Here is a 22,055-nt window from a genome sequence, read left to right as displayed (position 1 = left end):
GGACTGGATCTAATCATTTCCCCCCATTTACATTTTACTATCAGGGTTTTCCAGGGGCCTGGATCTAATCATTTCCAACATTTACAATTTACTATCGGGGTGATTCCAGGGACTGGATCTAATCATTTACACCAATTACAATTTACTATCGGGGTGATCCCAGGGACTGGATCTAATAATTTCCACTGTTTACAATCTACTATTGAGGTGATCCCAGGGACTTTATCTATTCATTTCCAACATTTACAATTTACTAATCGGGGTGATCGCAGGGACTGGATCTAATCATTTCCACCATTTCCACTCTATTATTGGGGTGATCCCAGGGACTGGATCTAATCATTTCCTCCATTTACACTCCATTATTGGGGTGATCATAGGGACTAGATCTGATCATTTCTACCATTTACACTCCATTATTGGGGTGATCATAGGGACTAGATCTGATCATTTCTAAAATTTACAATCTACTATCAAGGTGATTCCAGAGCCTGGATCTAATCATTTCCTCCATTTACAATCTACTATCGGGATGATCCCAGGGACTGGATATAATCATTTCCAAAATTTAGACTGTACTATTGAAGTGATTCCAGGGACTGGATCTAATCATTTCCACCAATTACAATTTACTATCAGGATGTTACCAGGAACTGGATCTAATCATTTCCACTATTTACAGTCTACTATTGGGGCGATCGCAGGGACTGGATCTAATCATTTCCACCATTTACACAGTACTATTGGGGTGATCCCAGGTACTGGATCTAATCATTTCCACCATTTACACTGTACTATTGGGGTGATCCCAGGTACTGGATCTAATCATTTCCACCATTTACACTCCATTATTGGGGTGATCATAGGGACTAGATCTGATCATTTCTACCTTTTACATTTTACTTTTCATATGATCCCAGGAAGTGGTTATAATCATTATCTCCATTTATAATATACTATTTCGGTGATTCCAGGGACTGGATCAGATCATATCCCTCATTTCCACTCAGTATTAGGGTGATCCCACGGCCTGGATCTAATCATTTCCACCATTTATAATCTACTATCGGGGTGATCCCAGGGACTGCATCTAATCATTTCCACCATTTACAATCTACTATCAAGGTGATTCCATGGCCTGGATTTCCACCAATTACAATCTACTATAGGGATGATCCCAGGGACTGGATCTAATCATTTCCAAAATTTAGACTGTATTATTGAAGTGATTCCAGGGCCTGGATCTAATCATTTCCACCAATTACAATTTACTATCAGGGTGTTACCAGGGACTGGATCTAATCATTTCCACCATTTACAATCTACTATCGGGGGGATCCCAGGGAATGGATCTAATCATTTCCACCATCTACACTGTACTATCGGGGTTATCCCAGGGACTGGATCTAATCATTTCCACCATCTACACTGTACTATCGGGGTGATCACATGGACTGGATCTAATCATTTCCACCATCTACACTGTACTATCGGAGTGATCACAGGGCCTGGATCTAATCATTTCCACCATTTACAATCTACTATCGGAGTGATCCCATGGACTGGATCTAATCATTTCCACCATTTACAATCTACTATCGGAGTGATCCCAGGGAATGAATCAAATCATTTCAACCATTTACCTCTACTATCGGGGTTATTTCAGGGCCTGGATCTAATCATTTCCAACATTTTAAAATTTACTATCGAAATGATCCCAGGGACTGGATGTAATCATTTCCCCCATTTACAATCTACTATTTGGGTGAATTCAGGGACTGGATCTAATCATTTCCACCATTCACATTCTACTATCGGGGTGATCCCAGGGCCTGGATCTAATCATTTCCAACATTTACAATTTACCATTGGGGTGATTCCAGGGACTGGATTTAATCATTTCCAAAATTTACACTGTACTATTGAGGTTATTCCAGGGCCTGGATCTAATCATTTCCACCATTTCCACTGTACTATTGGGGTGATCCCAGGGCCTGGATCTAATCATTTTCACTATTTCCACTCCATTATTGGGGTGATCTAAGGGACTAGATCTGATCATTTCAACCTTTTACATTTTACTTTTGATGTGATCCCAGGAAGTGGTTCTAATCATTATCTCCATTTATAATATACTATTGGGGTTATTCCAGGGACTGGATCAGGTCATATCCACCATTTACAATCTACTATCAAGGTGATTCCAGAGCCTGGATCTAATCATTTCCATTTACAATCTACTATCGGGGTGATCCCAGGGACTGGATCTAATCATTTCCTCCATTTACAATCTACTATAGGGGTGATCCAAGGGACTGGATCTAATCATTTCCAAAATTTAGACTGTATTATTGAAGTGATTCCAGGGCCTGGATCTAATTATTTCCTCCATTTACAATTTACTATTGGGGTGATCCCAGGGACTTAATCTAATCATTTCCACCATCTACACAGTACTATCGGGGTGATCACAGGGAATGGATCTAATCATTTCCATCATTTACAATCTACTATCGTGGTGATCCCAGGGAATGAATCAAATCATTTCCACCATTTCCACTCTACTTTCGGGGTGATTTCAGGGCCTGGATCTAATCATTTCCAACATTTAAAAATGTACTATCGGGGTGATACCAGGGACTGGATCTAATCATTTCCACCATTTACACTCTACTATCGGGGTGATCTCAGGGCCTGGATATAATCATTTGCAACATTTACAATTTACTATCGGGGTGATTCCAGGGACTGGCTCTAATCATTTCCAAAATTTACACTGTACTATTGAGGTGATTCAAGGACATGGATCTAATTATTTTCACCAATAACAATTTACTATCGGGGTGATCCCAGTGACTGGATCGAATCATTTCCACCATTTACAATCTACTATCGGGGTGATCCCAGGGACTGGATCTTATTATTTCCACCAATTACAATTTACTATCAGGGTGATCCCAGGGACTGGATCTAATCATTTCCACCATTTACAATCCACTATCAAGTTGATTCCAGAGCCTGGATCTAATCATTTCCTCCATTTACAATCTACTATCGGGGTGATCACAGGGACTGGATCTAATCATTTCCACCATTTACAATTTATTATCAGGGTGATCCCAGGGTACTATCGGGGTGATTACAGGGACTGGATCTAATCATTTCCACCAATTTCAATTTACTATCAGTGTGATCCCAGGGTACTATCGGGGTGATCACAGGGACTGGATCTAATCATTTTTACCATTTACAATCTACTATCGGGGTGATCCCAGGGACTGGATCTAAACATTTCCACCATCTACACTGTACTATCGCGGTTATCCCAGAGACTGGATCTAATCATTTCCACCATCTACACTGTACTATCGTGGTGATCCCAGGGATTGGATCTAATAATTTCCACCATCTACACTATACTTTCGAGGTGATCCCAGGAACTTGATCGAATCATTTCCACCATCTACACTGTACTATCGGGGTGATCCCAGGGACTGCATCTAATCATTTCCACCATTTACAATCTATTATCAAGGTGATTCCAGAGCCTGGATCTAATCATTTCCTTCATTTACTGTGACGGTATCATCCGTGTCACCGTCTAGTATTCCCTTCTTCCCATGAAATAGCACAGCCCTGTAATCCACAGAGCAATAAATCGCTATTATCGCTAGTATCGCTGGTATCGCTGGTATCGCCAAATAAATCTATCTAAAAATACAATTTCTTTTATCCCCTGCTGCCATGCAAGGGAGACACCCACACAAATATGCATTAACCAATAACACAAAGGTTACAACCCACATAACATCCTCCCCTCTGCCTGTGGTGTAATTATGGTACAATGGTTAACATAATTATCCCAGGCAGGACAATACACAATGTCCTCTGTCCTGGAGACAACCGAGGTGTAATTCCATTATCTCTCAGGACAAAGGGAAATCGCCAATACACACGGGGAGACAATAGGACAGACATCACTTACTGAAATATACAATGTCCCACCCTTTACAATACACATAGACATTTAACACATCCCAAAATGGCAAGAATTAGACCAGGAATTCAAAAGTTAGTAAAAGTCTCTTTGGCCTGGCTGTACTCATGGCTTTTCTGTCCAAAACCGGTTCTACACAGTCTTTTGTCCTGGAGACAATTGAGAAGTGATCCACTTATCTCCCAAGGACAGAGGCAAGACTCCATTAGCCACATGGTAGCAAAAGACAGCAAAATACATGAACCCACATAACTATGCAGCTATTGCACAAAACCGGTGCATTCAACATGGGACCGTAATCACATGGTAAGAGGCTGGCAAGTAGTCCTCTCCAAGCACTCGTGGCAACCTCAAAAGAGGAGAGTTTGTCACACCAAGCACTATGGTGGGACACAGTACGACAGTCTCCATGGATGGAGGAGTACGCCAAGCCCGAGGGTGAGGAATATAATGGCCCTGGTTTATTGTGGGAGTCTTTTGAAGACATTGACTTTGGGAGCAAAGAAGAGTCTAGATTTTGGGACATTACTGACTACAGGGGGGACTTGCACAATTGGCCTACAACTAGTGGGGTGAGGGCAGATCTGACCTTTCTGGTCCAAAGGGAGTGGGAGCTGGAGCAAGATTATCAACAGTTGTGGTCATGGCTACGGCAGAGAGCTGGTGCCCCGAACGTGCCGAGACCTGAGAGAGGAAACCAACCTGCCTAAACTGATATGGCTGGAGAGGTGCCCTTAGCCATGCTGCGGGTAAGCCTAAAAGGGGGCATACCCTGAGGAGTATGGAAAGAAAAGGGGAGGGAGGGTGGGGCACCAAAAACGCCCTCACATGAGGAGAGGGCGTGCCTCCTTTTAAGAGCGCCTACGCCCCTCCCACAAATGCAGGCTGACATGTCAGCCTTGAGCTACTTGTTTCGCTCCATTCAAGCCCAGCGCAAGATACAAGACAGTTGGATACCAGGCCCAGACCTGCAGCCCTACCCCTGGCAAGTCGCAGCTGAGGTATCCCCTACTTCCTCACCAACTGTGGAGGTAAGGGACTTCATAGACTGGTACTGGGAGGAACCCCAGGCGGCAGATGGAGATGGGACAGTAGTCACTCCACCGGCCCAACAGGGTGGCTGGGCATGCGGCCCAGATCCCCAACTGCCACTGGGAGTACAGGGAGAGGAGATTGTCGGTCCCTCATCTCTGCAACAACCAGAATCACTGGTAGTGGAGACAGTCGGTCTCACTACCCAACGGCAGTATACTCTACAGGGAGAGGAGACAGTCGGTCTCTCTTCCCAGCGGCAGGTAGGATCCCAGGGGGAGGAGATGGTCGGTCCCTCACCCCTGCAACAACCAGCATCACTTTTAGTGGAGACAGTCGGTCTCACTACCCAGCGGCAGTATACTCTACAGGGAGAGGAGACAGTTGGTCTCTCTCCCCAGCGGCAGATGGGGTATCCAGAGGAGGGGGTAAGTGATAGCCCCCCTCCACAGCTCTCTCCCAGCCCAATACTGGGGGTAGTGGGTAAGGCTTTAAACCCCACTGACCCCTCTCCAGCAGAAGAGCTGGCATCAGAGCAGAACGCCGCTGGCCTCTGCCCTAACCGTTCATTTACTACCCAGCAGGAGTTGGCACCATGCACCCCAGCTGAAGCGCTGGCATCAGAGCAGAGCGCCGCTGGCCTCTGCCCTCCTTTATCCTCTTCTCCAGAGCCTGACTCCCCACTGGCTACCCCAGCGGAACAGCTGGCATCTGGGCAGAGCGCAGTTGGCCTCTGCCCTCCTTTATCCTCTTCTCCAGAGCCGGACTTCCCACAGGCTACCCCAGCGGAAGAGCTGGCATCTGGGCAGAGCGCAGTCGGCCTCTGCCCACCAAGTACCTACAGCTCCAAGCTAGAGAACAACAAGGAAGCAAGGAGTAGCAGATGCCCCCTCAACAGCTGGGGACATACAGAACAGAGCCAGGCCCCAAAATTCAACAGGTCCAGCATTGGGTTGTGGGTGGACTGCCAGACTAACTCAGATACCAACCAACGTGAGGTCAGGTATCTGGTTAGTCTTCCCTGGGAGGGGGAGATGTGTGGCGAAACCAACCTCGCCACTGGGTTTTGGAGGGGCCTGGTTGCCATCCTCTTGCCCCAGGATTATGGCCCATACTAACTTTGAAGGAGAAGACAGACTGGCCGCACAGCATAAATCTGTGGAACTGTTTTGGGCAGGAAAGCCATGCTTGCGGTCGGCCAAATGTAACTTACATGGAATTCGGGAACCCCTGCTCGAATCTGGGTGACTTTTTGGATATGTTGTTCACCCAGATCTATCCATGGATGTATACATTATGGGGATATGTGGGGTTTTGAGGTGTGTGACAGAACCATCTGTCTTTGGAATTGTATTGTATGTTATGTGAGGGTACCCAGATAGCTAATTTTATTGTATTCGTGTAGTCTGAGTGCCATTCACCTAATAATGTGCACTCAGACTTGAGCTATCTGGGGATATGTTAAATGTCTGTGTTTACTGTAAGGGTTGTGACATTGTATGTTTAAATGGTGATTTCTGTCCTGTTGTCCCCACATGTGTTTTGGCGATTTTCCTTTGTCCTGAGAGATAATTGAATTACTCCTCGGGTGTCTCCAGGGCAGAGAGGAGGAAACCATGATGCATTGTGGGGATGTATTGTGTCTGTGTATCCTGAATTGCTGCATATTTCTACCGTGTCACAGTCTTCCATCTGGTCCCCTAGGGGAGTGTCCACCAGATGGGGACCTGCATAAATACGGGCAGGTAGCCCTCAATAAAGAGTTCCTGTTTTTACCCTTTAGCAAGTTGAGGCTGGTGTTTGGGTAACTGATCGACAGCTGGGGAATTGCTATACGCTGAAGATTTGCTATACTCCCCTGGCATAACTACTAGCTCTTGTAAGAGCTGCTCTCTGGATTAAGGAGAGGTTCACCCACTGGAGCCTGGAGCCTTGTCATAGGTCCAGGGTGGATAGGGGACGGTGAGACCCCAACCAAGCTTCAGCGGTTTGTGGGGTCTGCAGTGCGTACGGTGTCAAGTGAAGTGCTTGGAGTCCTCGGGAAGCACTAGGAGCAGCTATCGACGGAGGTACCTGGTCGGGGTGCCAGGAGACAGTTACATTTACAATCTACTATCGGGGTGATCCCAGGGACTGGATCTAATCATTTCCAAAATTTAGACTGTACTATTGTAGTGATTCCAGGGCCTGGATCTAATCATTTCCACCAATTACAATTTACTATCAGGGTGATCCCAGGTCCTGGATCTAATCATTTCCACCAATTACAATCTACTATTGGGGTGATCCCAGGAACTGGATCAAATAATTTCTACCATCTACAAAGTACTATCGGGGTGATCCCAGGTCCTGGATCTAATCATTTCCACCATATTCAATCTACTATCGGGGTGATCCCAGGGACTGGATCTAATCATTTCCACCATCTACACTGTACTATCGCGGTGATCTCAGGGCCTGAATCAAATCATTTCCACAATCTACACAATACTATCGGGGTGATCCCAGGTCCTGGATCTAATAATTTCCACCATCTACACTGTACTATAGGGGTGATCCAAGGGACTGGATCTAATCATTTCCACAATTTACACTCTACTATTGGGTTGATTCCAGGGCCTGGATTTAATAATTCCCACCATTTACACTCTACTAATTGGGTGATCTCAGGGCATGTATCTAATCATTTCCACCATTTACATTGTACTATTGGGTGTATCCCAGGGCCTATATGTAATCATTTCAACCATTTACACTGTACTATTGGGGTGATCCCACGGCCTGGATCTAATAATTTCCACAATTTACAATCTTCTATCAAGGTGATTCCAGAGCCTGGATCTAATCATTTCCACCATTTACACTGTACTATTGGGGTGATCCTAGGGCCTGGATCTAATCATTTCCACCATTTACAATCTACTATCAGGGTGATCATAGGGACTAGATCTGATCATTTCTACCTTTTACATTTTACTTTTGATGTTATCCCAGGAAGTGGTTCTAATCAATATCTCCATTTATAATATACTATCGGGGTGATTCCAGGGACTGGATAAGATCATATCCACCATTTACACTCTACTATTGGGGTGATCCCACGGCCTAGATCTAATCATTTCCACCATTTACATTCTACTATCAAGGTGATTCCAGACCCTGGATCTAATCATTTCCTCCATTTACAATCTACTATAGGGATGATCCCAGGGACTGGATCTAATCATTTTCAAAATTAAGATTGTACTATTGAAGTGATTCCAGGGCCTGGATCTAATTATTTCCACCAATTACAATTTACTATCAGGGTGATCCCAGGGACTGGATCTGATCATTTTCACCATTTACAATCTACTATTGGTGTGATCCCAGGGACTGGATCTAATCATTTCCACCATCTACACTGTACTATAGCGGTGATCTCATGGCCTGGATCTAATAATTTCCACCATCTACACTGTACTATTGGGTTGATCCCAGGGCCTGTATCTAATCATTTCCACCATATACACTGTACTATCGGGTGATCACAGGGACTGGATCTAATCATTTCCACCATCTACACTGTACTATCGGGGTGATCCCAGGGACTGGATCTAATCATTTCCACCATCTACACAGTACTATCAAAGTGATCACAGGGACTGGATCTAATCATTTCCACCATCTACACTGTACTATCGGGGTGATCCCAGGGCCTGGATCTAATCATTTACACCATTTACACTCTACTATCGGGGTGATCCCAGGGCCTGGATCTAATCATTTCCAACACTTACAATTTACTATAGGGGTGATCCCAGGGACTGGATCTAATAATTTTTCCCATTTTCAATCTACTATCGGGGTGATTCCAGGGACTGGATCTAATCGTTTCCACCATTTTCACTCTACTATCGGGGTGATCCCAGGGCCTGGATCTAATCATTTCTACCATTTACACTCTATTATTGGGGTGATCATAGGGACTAGATCCGATCATTTCTACCTTTTACATTTTACTTTTGATGTGATCCCAGGAAGTGGTTCTATTCATTATCTCCATTTATAATATACTATTAAGGTGATTCCAGAGACTGGATCAGATCATTTCCACCATTTACACTCTACTATTGGGGTGATCCAACGGCCTGGATCTAATCATTTCCACCATTTACAATCTACTATCAAGGTGATCCCAGGGACTGGATCTGATAATTTCCACCATATACAATCTACTATTGGGGTGATCCCAGGGACTGGATCTAATCATTTCCACCATCTACACTGTACTATCGCGGTGATCTCAGGGACTGCATCTAATCATTTCCACCATCTACACTGTACTATCTGGATGATCCCACTGCCTGGAACTAATCATTTCCCCCATTTACAATCTACTATCGGAGTGATCCCAGGGACTGGATCTAATCATTTCCACAATTTACACTGTACTATTGGGGGGATCCCAGGGCCTAAATCTAATCATTTCCACCATTTACAATCTACTATCGGGGTGATCCCAGGGAATGGATCTAATCATTTCCACCATTTCCACTCTACTATCGGGGTGATCCCAGGAACTGGATCTAATAATTTCCACCATTTACACTCTACTATCGGGGTGATCACAGGGACTGGATCTAATCATTTCCACCATTTACAATCTACTATCGGGGTGATCCCAGGGAATGGATCTATTCATTTCAACCATTTACACTCTACTATCGGGGTGATCCTAGGGCCTGGATCTAATCATTTCCACCATTTACACTTTATTATTGGGGTGATCATAGGGACTAGATCTGATCATTTCTACCTTTTACATTTTACTTTTGATGTGATCCCAGGAAGTGGTTCTATTCATTATCTCCATTTATAATATACTATTGGGGTGATTTCAGGGACTAGATCAGATCATTTCCACCATTTACACTCTACTATTGGGGTGATCCAATGGCCTGGATCTAATAATTTCCACCATTTACAATCTATCGGGGTGATCCCAGGGCCTGGATCTAATCATTTTAACCATTCACACAGTACTATTGGGGGGATCCCAGGGCCTGGATCTAATAATTTCCACCATTTACAATCTACTATCAGTGTGATCCCAGGAAATAGATCTAATCATTTCCAACATTTACACTCTACTATCGTTGTGTTCCCAGGGCCTGGATCTAATCATTTCCACCATTTACAATCTACTAACAAGGTGATTCCAGAGCCTGGATCAAATCATTTCCACCATTTGCAATCTACTATACGTGTGATCCCAGGGAATGGATCTAACCATTTCCACCATTTCCACTCTACTATCGGAGTGATCCCAGGAAATGGATCTTATCATTTCCACCATTTACACTCTACTATCGGGGTGATCTAAGGGAATGGATCTAATCATTTCCACCATTTACACTCTACTATCGGGGTGATCCCAGGGCCTGGATCTAATCATTTCCACCATTTACAATCTACTATCGGGGTGATCCCAGGGCCTGGATCTAATCATTTACACCATTTACACTCTACTATCGGGGTGATCCCAGGTCCTGGATCTAATCATTTCCACCATTTACAATCTACTATCGGGGTGATCCCAGGGAATGGATCTAATCATTTCCACCATTTACACTCTACTATCGGGGTGATCCCAGGAAATGGATCTAATCATTTCCACCATTTAGAATCTACTATCAGGGTGATCCCAGGGAATGGATCTATTCATTTCCACCATTTACACTCTACTATCGGGGAGATCCTAGGGCCTGGATCTAATCATTTCCACCATTTACACTTTATTATTGGGGTGATCATAGGGACTAGATCAGATCATTTCCACCATTTACACTCTACTATTGGGTTGATCCCACGGCCTGGATCTAATCATTTCCACCATTTACAATCTACTATTGGGGGATCCCAGGGCCTGGATCTAATCATTTCCACCATTTACAATCTACTATTAGTGTGATCCCAGGGAATAGATCTAATCATTTCCAACATTTACACTCTACTATCGTTGTGATCCCAGGGCCTGGATCTAATCATTTCCACCATTTACAATCTACTATCAAGGTGATTCCAGAGCCTGGATCTAATCATTTCCACCATTTACAATCTACTATCAGTGTGATCCCAGGGAATGGATCTAACCATTTCCACCATTTACACTCTACTATCGGAGTGATCCCAGGAAATGGATCTAATCATTTCCACCATTTACACTCTACTATCGGGGTGATCCAAGGGAATGGATCTAATCATTTCCACCATTTACACTCTACTATCGGGGTGATCCCAGGGCCTGGATCTAATCATTTCTACCATTTACACTCTACTATCGGGGTGATCCCAGGGCCTGGATCTAATCATTTCCACCATCTACACTGTACTATCGGGGTGATCCCAGGGCCTGGATCTAATCATTTACACCATTTACACTCTACTATCGGGGTGATCCCAGGGCCTGGATCTAATCATTTCCAACATTTACAAATTACTATAGGGGTGATCCCAGGGACTGGATCTAATAATTTTCCCCATTTTCAATCTACTACCGGGGTGATTCCAGGGACTGGATCTAATCATTTCTACCATTTACAGTCTATTATTGGGGTGATCATAGGGACTAGATCCGATCATTTCTACCTTTTACATTTTACTTTTGATGTGATCCCAGGAAATGGTTCTATTCATTATCTCCATTTATAATATACTATTAAGGTGATTCCACGGACTTGATCAGATCATATCCACCATTTACACTCTACTATTGGGGTGATCCAATGGCCTGGATCTAATCATTTCCACCATTTACAATCTACTATCAAGGTGATCCCAGGGACTGGATCTGATAATTTCCACCATATACAATCTACTATTGGGGTGATCCCAGGGACTGGATCTAATCATTTCCACCATCTACACTGTACTATCTGGATGATTCCACTGCCTGGATATAATCATTTCCCCCATTTACAATCTACTATCGGGGTGATCCCAGGGACTGGATCTAAACATTTCCACAATTTACACTGTACTATTGGGGGGATCCCAGGGCCTGGATCTAATCATTTCCACCATTTACAATCTACTATCGAGGTGATCCCAGGGAATAGATCTAATAATTTTTACCAATTTTACTATACTATTGGGGAGATCACAGGGCCTGGATCTAATCATTTCCACCATTTTCACTCCATTATTGGGGTGATCATAGGGACTAGATCTGATCATTTCTACCTTTTACATTTTACTTTTGATGTGATCCCAGGAAGTGGTTCGAATCATTATCTCCATTTATAATATACTATTGGGGTAATCCCAGGGACTGGATCTAATCATTTCACCATTTACACTCTATTATTGGGGTGATCCCAGGTACTGGATCTAATCATTTCCACCATTTACACTCTACTATCGGGGTGATCCCAGGGAATAGATCTAATTATTTCCACTCTACTATCGGGGTGATCCCAGGGCCTGGATCTAATCATTTCCAACATTTACATTCTACTATCAAGGTGATCCCAGGGAATGGATCTAATCATTTCCAGCATTTACACTCTACTATCGGGGTGATCCCAGAGAATAGATCTAATCATTTCCACTCTACTATCGGGGTGATCCTAGGGCCTGGATCTAATCATTTCCAACATTTACAATTTATTATAGGGGTGATCCCAGGGACTGGATCTAATAATTTCCCCCATTTGCAATCTACTATCGGGGTAAAGCAAGGGACTGGATCTAATAATTTACACCAATTACAATTTACTATCGGGGTGATTCCAGGGCCTGGATTTAATCCTTTCTACCATCTACACTGTACTAGCGGGGTGATCCAAGGGACTGGATCTAATCATTTCCAAAATTTAAACTGTACTATTCAGGTGATTCCAGGGCCTGGATCTAATAATTTCCACTAATTACAATTTACTATCGGGGTGATCCCAGGGACTGGATCTATTCATTTCCCCCATTTACAATCTACTATCAAGGTGATTCCAGAGCCTGGATCTAATATTTTCCACCATTTACAATCTACTATCGGGGTGATCCCAGGGACTGGATCTAATCATTTCCACAATTTACACTGTACTATTGGGGGGATCCCAGGGCCTCGATCTAATCATTTCCACCATTTACAATCCACTATCAGTGTGATCCCAGGGAAAAGATCTATTCATTTCCACCATTTACACTCTACTATCGTTGTGTTCCCAGGGCCTGTATCTAATCATTTCCACCATTTACAATCTACTATCAAGGTGATTCCAGAGCCTGGATCTAATCATTTCCACCATTTACAATCTACTATCAGTGTGATCCCAGGGAATGGATCTAACCATTTCCACCATTTACACTCTACTATCGGAGTGATCCCAGGAAATGGATCTAATCATTTCCACCATTTACACTCTACTATCGGGGTGATCCCAGGGAATGGATCTAATAATTTCCACCATTTACACTCTACTATCGGGGTGATCACAGGCACTGGATCTAATCATTTCCACCATTTACAATCTACTATCAGGGTGATCCCAGGGAATGGATCTAATCATTTCCACCATTTACACTCTAGTATCGGGGTGATCCCAGGGCCTGGATTTAATCATTTCCCCCATTTGCAATCTACTATCGGGGTAAAGCAAGGGACTGGATCTAATAATTTACACCAATTACAATTTACTATCGGGGTGATTCCAGGGCCTGGATTTAATCCTTTCTACCATCTACACTGTACTAGCGGGGTGATCCAAGGGACTGGATCTAATCATTTCCAAAATTTAAACTGTACTATTCAGGTGATTCCAGGGCCTGGATCTAATAATTTCCACTAATTACAATTTACTATCGGGGTGATCCCAGGGACTGGATCTATTCATTTCCCCCATTTACAATCTACTATCAAGGTGATTCCAGAGCCTGGATCTAATATTTTCCACCATTTACAATCTACTATCGGGGTGATCCCAGGGACTGGATCTAATCATTTCCACAATTTACACTGTACTATTGGGGGGATCCCAGGGCCTCGATCTAATCATTTCCACCATTTACAATCCACTATCAGTGTGATCCCAGGGAAAAGATCTATTCATTTCCACCATTTACACTCTACTATCGTTGTGTTCCCAGGGCCTGTATCTAATCATTTCCACCATTTACAATCTACTATCAAGGTGATTCCAGAGCCTGGATCTAATCATTTCCACCATTTACAATCTACTATCAGTGTGATCCCAGGGAATGGACCTAACCATTTCCACCATTTACACTCTACTATCGGGGTGATCCCAGGGAATGGATCTAATAATTTCCACCATTTACACTCTACTATCGGGGTGATCACAGGCACTGGATCTAATGATTTCCACCATTTACAATCTACTATCAGGGTGATCCCAGGGAATGGATCTATTCATTACAACCATTTACACTCTACTATCGGGGTGATCCTAGGGCCTGGATCTAATCATTTCTACCATTTACACTTTATTATTGGGGTGATCATAGGGACTAGATCTGATCATTTCTACCTTTTACATTTTACTTTTGATGTGATCCCAGCAAGTGGTTCTATTCATTATCTCCATTTATAATATACTATTGGGGTGATTTCAGGGCCTAGATCAGATCATTTCCACCATTTACACTCTACTATTGGGGTGATCCCACGGCCTGGATCTAATCATTTCCACCATTTACAATCTATCGGGGGGATCCCAGGGCCTGGATCTAATCATTTCCAGCATTCACACAGTACTATTGGGTGGATCCAAGGGCCTGGATCTAATCATTTCCACCATTTACAATCTACTATCAGTGTGATCCCAGGGAATAGATCTAATCATTTCCAACATTTACACTCTACTATCGTTGTGATCCCAGGGCCTGGATCTAACCATTTCCACCATTTACAATCTATTATCAAGGTGATTCCAGGGCCTGGATCTAATCATTTCCACCATTTACAATCTACAATCAGTGTGATCCCAGGGAATGGATCTAACTATTTCCACCATTTACACTCTACTATCGGAGTGATCCCAGGAAATGGATCTAATCATTTCCACCATTTACACTCTACTATCGGGGTGATCCCAGGGAATGGATCAAATCGTTTCCACCATTTACACTCTACTATCGGGGTGATCCCAGGGCCTGGATCTAATAATTTCCACCATTTACAATCTACTATCGGGGTGATCCCAGAGCCTGGATCTAATCATTTACACCATTTACACTCTACTATCGGGGTGATCCCAGGGCCTGGATCTAATCATTTCCAACATTTACAATTTACTATAGGGGTGATCCCAGGGACTGGATCTAATCATTTTCCCCATTTTCAATCTACTATCGGGTGATTCCAGGGACTGGATCTAATCGTTTCCACCATTTTCACTCTACTATCGGGGTGATCCCAGGGCCTGGATCTAATCATTTCTACCATTTACAGTCTATTATTGGGGTGATCATAGGGACTAGATCCGATCATTTCTACCTTTTACATTTTACTTTTGATGTGATCCCAGGAAGTGGTTATAATCATTATGTCCATTTATAATATACTATTGGGGTAATCCCAGGGACTGGATCTAATCATTTCACCATTTACACTCTATTATTGGGGTGATCCCAGGTACTGGATCTAATCATTTCCACCATTTACACTATACTATCGGGGTGATCCCAGGAACTGGATCTAATCATTTCCACCATTTACAATCTACTATCGGGGTGATCCCAGGGCCTGGATCTAATTATTTTTAGCATTTACACTCTACTATCGGGGTGATCCCAGGGAATGGATCTAATCATTTCCAGTCTACTATCGGGGTGATCCCAGGGCCTGGATCTAATCATTTCCAACATTTACAATTTATTATAGGGGTGATCCCAGGGACTGGATCTAATCATTTCCCCCATTCACATTCTACTATCAGGGTAAAGCAAGGGACTGGATCTAATAATTTACACCAATTACGATTTACTATCGGGGTGATTCCAGGGCCTGGATTTAATCATTTCTACCATCTACACTGTACTAGCGGGGTGATCCCAGGGACTGGATCTAATCATTTCCAAAATTTAAACTGTACTATTCAGGTGATTCCAGGGGCTGGATCTAATAATTTCCATTAATTACAATTTACTATCGGGGTGATCCCAGGGACTGGATCTATTCATTTCCCCCATTTACAATCTACTATCAAGGTGATTCCAGAGCCAAGATCTATTCATTTCCACCATTTACAATCTACTATCGTTGTGATCCCAGGGCCGATATCTAATCATTTCCACCATTTACAATCTACTATCGAGGTGATCCCAGGAACTGGATCTAATTATTTCCACCATTTACACTCTACTATCGGGGTGATCCCAGGGACTGGATCTAATAATTTCCACCATTTACACTCTACTATCGGAGAGATCACAGGGACTGGATCTAATCATTTCCACCATTTACAATCTACTATCGGGGTGATCCCAGGGAATGGATCTATTCATTTCCACCATTTACAATCTACTATCAGGGTGATCCCAGGGAATGGATCTATTCATTTCCACCATTTACACTCTACTATCGGGGTGATCCCAGGAAATGGATCTAATCATTTCCACCATTTACAATCTACTATCAGGGTGATCCCAGGGAATGGATCTATTCATTTCCACCATTTACACTCTACTATCGGGGTGATCCTAGGGCCTGGATCTAATAATTTCCACCATTTACACTTTATTATTCGGGTGATCATAGGGACTAGATCTGATCATTTCTACCTTTTACATTTTACTATTGATGTGATCCCAGCAAGTGGTTCTATTCATTATCTCCATTTATAATATACTATTGGGGTGATTTCAGGGACTAGATCAGATCATTTCCACCATTTACACTCTACTATTGGGGTGATCCCACGGCCTGGATCTAATCATTTCCACCATTTACAATCTATCGGGGTGATCCTAGGGCCTGGATCTAATCATTTCCACCATTCACACAGTAATATTGAGGGGATCCCAGGGCCTGGATCTAATCATTTCCACCATTTACAATCTACTATCAGTGTGATCCCAGGGAATATATCTAATCATTTCCAACATTTACACTCTACTATCGTTGTGTTCCCAGGGCCTGGATCTAATCATTTCCACCATTTACAATCTACTATCAAGGTGATTCCAGAGACTGGATCTAATCATTTCCACCATTTACAATCTACTATCAGTGTGATCCCAGGGAATGGATCTAACCATTTCCACCATTTACAATCTACTATCGGAGTGATCCCAGGAAATGGATCTAATCATTTCCACCATTTACACTCTACTATCGGGGTGATCCCAGGGAATGGATCTAATAATTGCCACCATTTACACTCTACTATCGGGGTGATCACAGGCACTGGATCTAATCATTTCCACCATTTACAATCTACTATCAGGGTGATCCCAGGGAATGGATCTAATCATTTCCACCATTTACACTCTAGTATCGGGGTGATCCCAGTAAATGGATCTAATCATTTCCACCATTTACAATCTACTATCAGGGTGATCCCAGGGAATGGATCTATTCATTACAACCATTTACACTCTACTATCGGGGTGATCCTAGGGCCTGGATCTAATCATTTCTACCATTTACACTTTATTATTGGGGTGATCATAGGGACTAGATCTGATCATTTCTACCTTTTACATTTCACTTTTGATGTGATCCCAGCAAGTGGTTCTATTCATTATCTCCATTTATAATATACTATTGGGGTGATTTCAGGGACTAGATCAGATCATTTCCACCATTTACACTCTACTATTGGGGTGATCCCACGGCCTGGATCTAATCATTTCCACCATTTACAATCTATCGGGGGGATCCCAGGGCCTGGATCTAATCATTTCCAGCATTCACACAGTACTATTGGGTGGATCCAAGGGCCTGGATCTAATCATTTCCACCATTTACAATCTACTATCAGTGTGATCCCAGGGAATATATCTAATCATTTCCAACATTTACACTCTACTATCGTTGTGATCCCAGGGCCTGGATCTAACCATTTCCACCATTTACAATCTATTATCAAAGTGATTCCAGGGCCTGGATCTAATCATTTCCACCATTTACAATCTACAATCAGTGTGATCCCAGGGAATGGATCTAACCATTTCCACCATTTACACTCTAGTATCGGAGTGATCCCAGGAAATGGATCTAATCATTTCCACCATTTACACTCTACTATCGGGGTGATCCCAGGGAATGGATCAAATCGTTTCCACCATTTACACTCTACTATCGGGGTGATCCCAGGGCCTGGATCTAATCATTTCCACCATTTACAATCTACTATCGGGGTGATCCCAGAGCCTGGATCTAATCATTTACACCATTTACACTCTACTATCGGGGTGATCCCAGGGCCTGGATCTAATCATTTCCAACATTTACAATTTACTATAGGGGTGATCCCAGGGACTGGATCTAATCATTTTCCCCATTTTCAATCTACTATCGGGTGATTCCAGGGACTGGATCTAATCGTTTCCACCATTTTCACTCTACTATCGGGGTGATCCCAGGGCCTGGATCTAATCATTTCTACCATTTACAGTCTATTATTAGGGTGATCATAGGGACTAGATCCGATCATTTCTACCTTTTACATTTTACTTTTGATGTGATCCCAGGAAGTGGTTATAATCATTATGTCCATTTATAATATACTATTGGGGTAATCCCAGGGACTGGATCTAATCATTTCACCATTTACACTCTATTATTAGGGTGATCCCAGGTACTGGATCTAATCATTTCCAAAATTTAAACTGTACTATTCAGGTGATTCCAGGGGCTGGATCTAATAATTTCCACTAATTACAATTTACTATCGGGGTGATCCCAGGGACTGGATCTATTCATTTCCCCCATTTACAATCTACTATCAAGGTGATTCCAGAGCCAAGATCTATTCATTTCCACCATTTACAATCTACTATCGTTGTGATCCCAGGGCCGGTATCTAATCATTTCCACCATTTACAATCTATCAAGGTGATCACAAGGACTGGATCTAATCATTTCCACCATTTACAATCTACTATCGAGGTGATCCCAGGAACTGGATCTAATTATTTCCACCATTTACACTCTACTATCGGGTTGATCCCAGGGACTGGATCTAATAATTTCCACCATTTACACTCTACTATCGGAGAGATCACAGGGACTGGATCTAATCATTTCCACCATTTACAATCTACTATCGGGGTGATTCCAGGGCCTGGATCTAATCATTTCCACCATTTACAATCTACTATCAGGGTGATCCCAGGGAATGGATCTATTCATTTCCACCATTTACACTCTACTATCGGGGTGATCCTAGGGCCTGGATCTAATAATTTCCACCATTTACACTTTATTATTCGGGTGATCATAGGGACTAGATCTGATCATTTCTACCTTTTACATTTTACTATTGATGTGATCCCAGGAAGTGGTTCTATTCATTATCTCCATTTATAATATACTATTGGGGTGATTTCAGGGACTAGATCAGATCATTTCCACCATTTACACTCTACTATTGGGGTGATCCCACGGCTTGGATCTAATCATTTCCACCATTTACAATCTATCGGGGTGATCCTAGGGCCTGGATCTAATAATTTCCACCATTCACACAGTAATATTGAGGGGATCCCAGAGCCTGGATCTAATCATTTCCACCATTTACAATCTACTATCAGTGTGATCCCAGGGAATATATCTAATCATTTCCACCATTTACACTCTACTATCGTTGTGTTCCCAGGGCCTGGATCTAATCATTTCCACCATTTACAATCTACTATCAAGGTGATTCCAGAGCCTGGATCTAATCATTTCCACCATTTACAATCTACTATCAGTGTGATCCCAGGGACTGGATCTAACCATTTCCACCATGTCCACTCTACTATCGGAGTGATCCCAGGAAATGGATCTAATCATTTCCACCATTTACAATCTACTATCGGGGTGATCCCAGGGAATGGATCTAATCATTTCCACCATTTACAATCTACTATCAGGGTGATCCCAGAGAATGGATCTAATCATTTCCACCATTTACACTCTAGTATCGGGGTGATCCCAGTAAATGGATCTAATCATTTCTACCATTTACAATCTACTATCAGGGTGATCCCAGGGAATGGATCTATTCATTACAACCATTTACACTCTACTATCGGGGTGATCCTAGGGCCTGGATCTAATCATTTCTACCATTTACACTTTATTATTGGGGTGATCATAGGGACTAGATCTGATCATTTCTACCTTTTACATTTTACTTTTGATGTGATCCCAGCAAGTGGTTCTATTCATTATCTCAATTTATAATATACTATTGGGGTGATTTCAGGGACTAGATCAGATCATTTCCACCATTTACACTCTAATATTGGGGTGATCCCACGGCCTGGATCTAATTATTTACACCATTTACAATCTATCGGGGGGATCCCAGGGCCTGGATCTAATCATTTCCAGCATTCACACAGTAATATTGGGTGGATCCAAGGGCCTGGATCTAATCATTTCCACCATTTACAATCTACTATCAGTGTGATCCCAGGGAATAGATCTAATCATTTCCAACATTTACACTCTACTATCGTTGTGATCCCAGGGCCTGGATCTAATCATTTCCACCATTTACAATCTACAATCAGTGTGATCCCAGGGAATGGATCTAACCATTTCCACCATTTACACTCTACTATCGGAGTGATCCCAGGAAATGGATCTAATCATTTACACCATTTACAATCTACTATCGGGGTGATCCCAGAGCCTGGATCTAATCATTTACACCATTTACACTCTACTATCGGGGTGATCCCAGTAAATGGATCTAATCATTTCCAACATTTACAATTTACTATAAAGGTGATCCCAGGGACTGGATCTAATCATTTTCCCCATTTTCAATCTACTATCGGGTGATTCCAGGGACTGGATCTAATAGTTTCCACCATTTTCACTCTACTATCGGGGTGATCCCAGGGCCTGGATCTAATCATTTCTACCATTTACAGTCTATTATTGGGGTGATCATAGGGACTAGATCTGATCATTTCTACCTTTTACATTTTACTTTTGATGTGATCCCAGGAAGTGGTTATAATCATTATGTCCATTTATAATATACTATTGGGGTAATCCCAGTGACTGGATCTAATCATTTCCACCATTTACACTGTACTATCGGGGTGATCCCACGGCCTGGATCTAATCATTTCCACCATTTACAATCTATCGGGGTGATCCTAGGGCCTGGATCTAATCATTTCCACCATTTACAATCTACTATCAGTGTGATTCCAGGGAATATATCTAATCATTTCCAACATTTACACTCTACTATCGTTGTGTTCCCAGGGCCTGGATCTAATCATTTCCACCATTTACAATCTACTATCAAGGTGATTCCAGAGCCTGGATCTAATCATTTCCACCATTTACACTCTACTATCGGGGTGATCCCAGGGAATGGATCTAATAATTTCCACCATTTACACTCTACTATCGGGGTGATCACAGGCACTGGATCTAATCATTTCCACCATTTACAATCTACTATCAGGGTGATCCCAGGGAATGGATCTAATCATTTCCACCATTTACACTCTAGTATCGGGGTGATCCCAGTAAATGGATCTAATCATTTCCACCATTTACAATCTACTATCAGGGTGATCCCAGGGAATGGATCTATTCATTACAACCATTTACACTCTACTATCGGGGTGATCCTAGGGCCTGGATCTAATCATTTCTACCATTTACACTTTATTATTGGGGTGATCATAGGGACTAGATCTGATCATTTCTATCTTTTACATTTTACTTTTGATGTGATCCCAGCAAGTGGTTCTATTCATTATCTCCATTTATAATATACTATTGGGGTGATTTCAGGGACTAGATCAGATCATTTCCACCATTTACACTCTACTATTGGGGTGATCC

Source organism: Bufo bufo, chromosome 2 (assembly GCF_905171765.1).
Source record: "Bufo bufo chromosome 2, aBufBuf1.1, whole genome shotgun sequence".
In the NCBI taxonomy this organism is placed as follows: domain Eukaryota; kingdom Metazoa; phylum Chordata; class Amphibia; order Anura; family Bufonidae; genus Bufo; species Bufo bufo.
Note: the sequence above shows the minus strand (reverse complement) of the source record.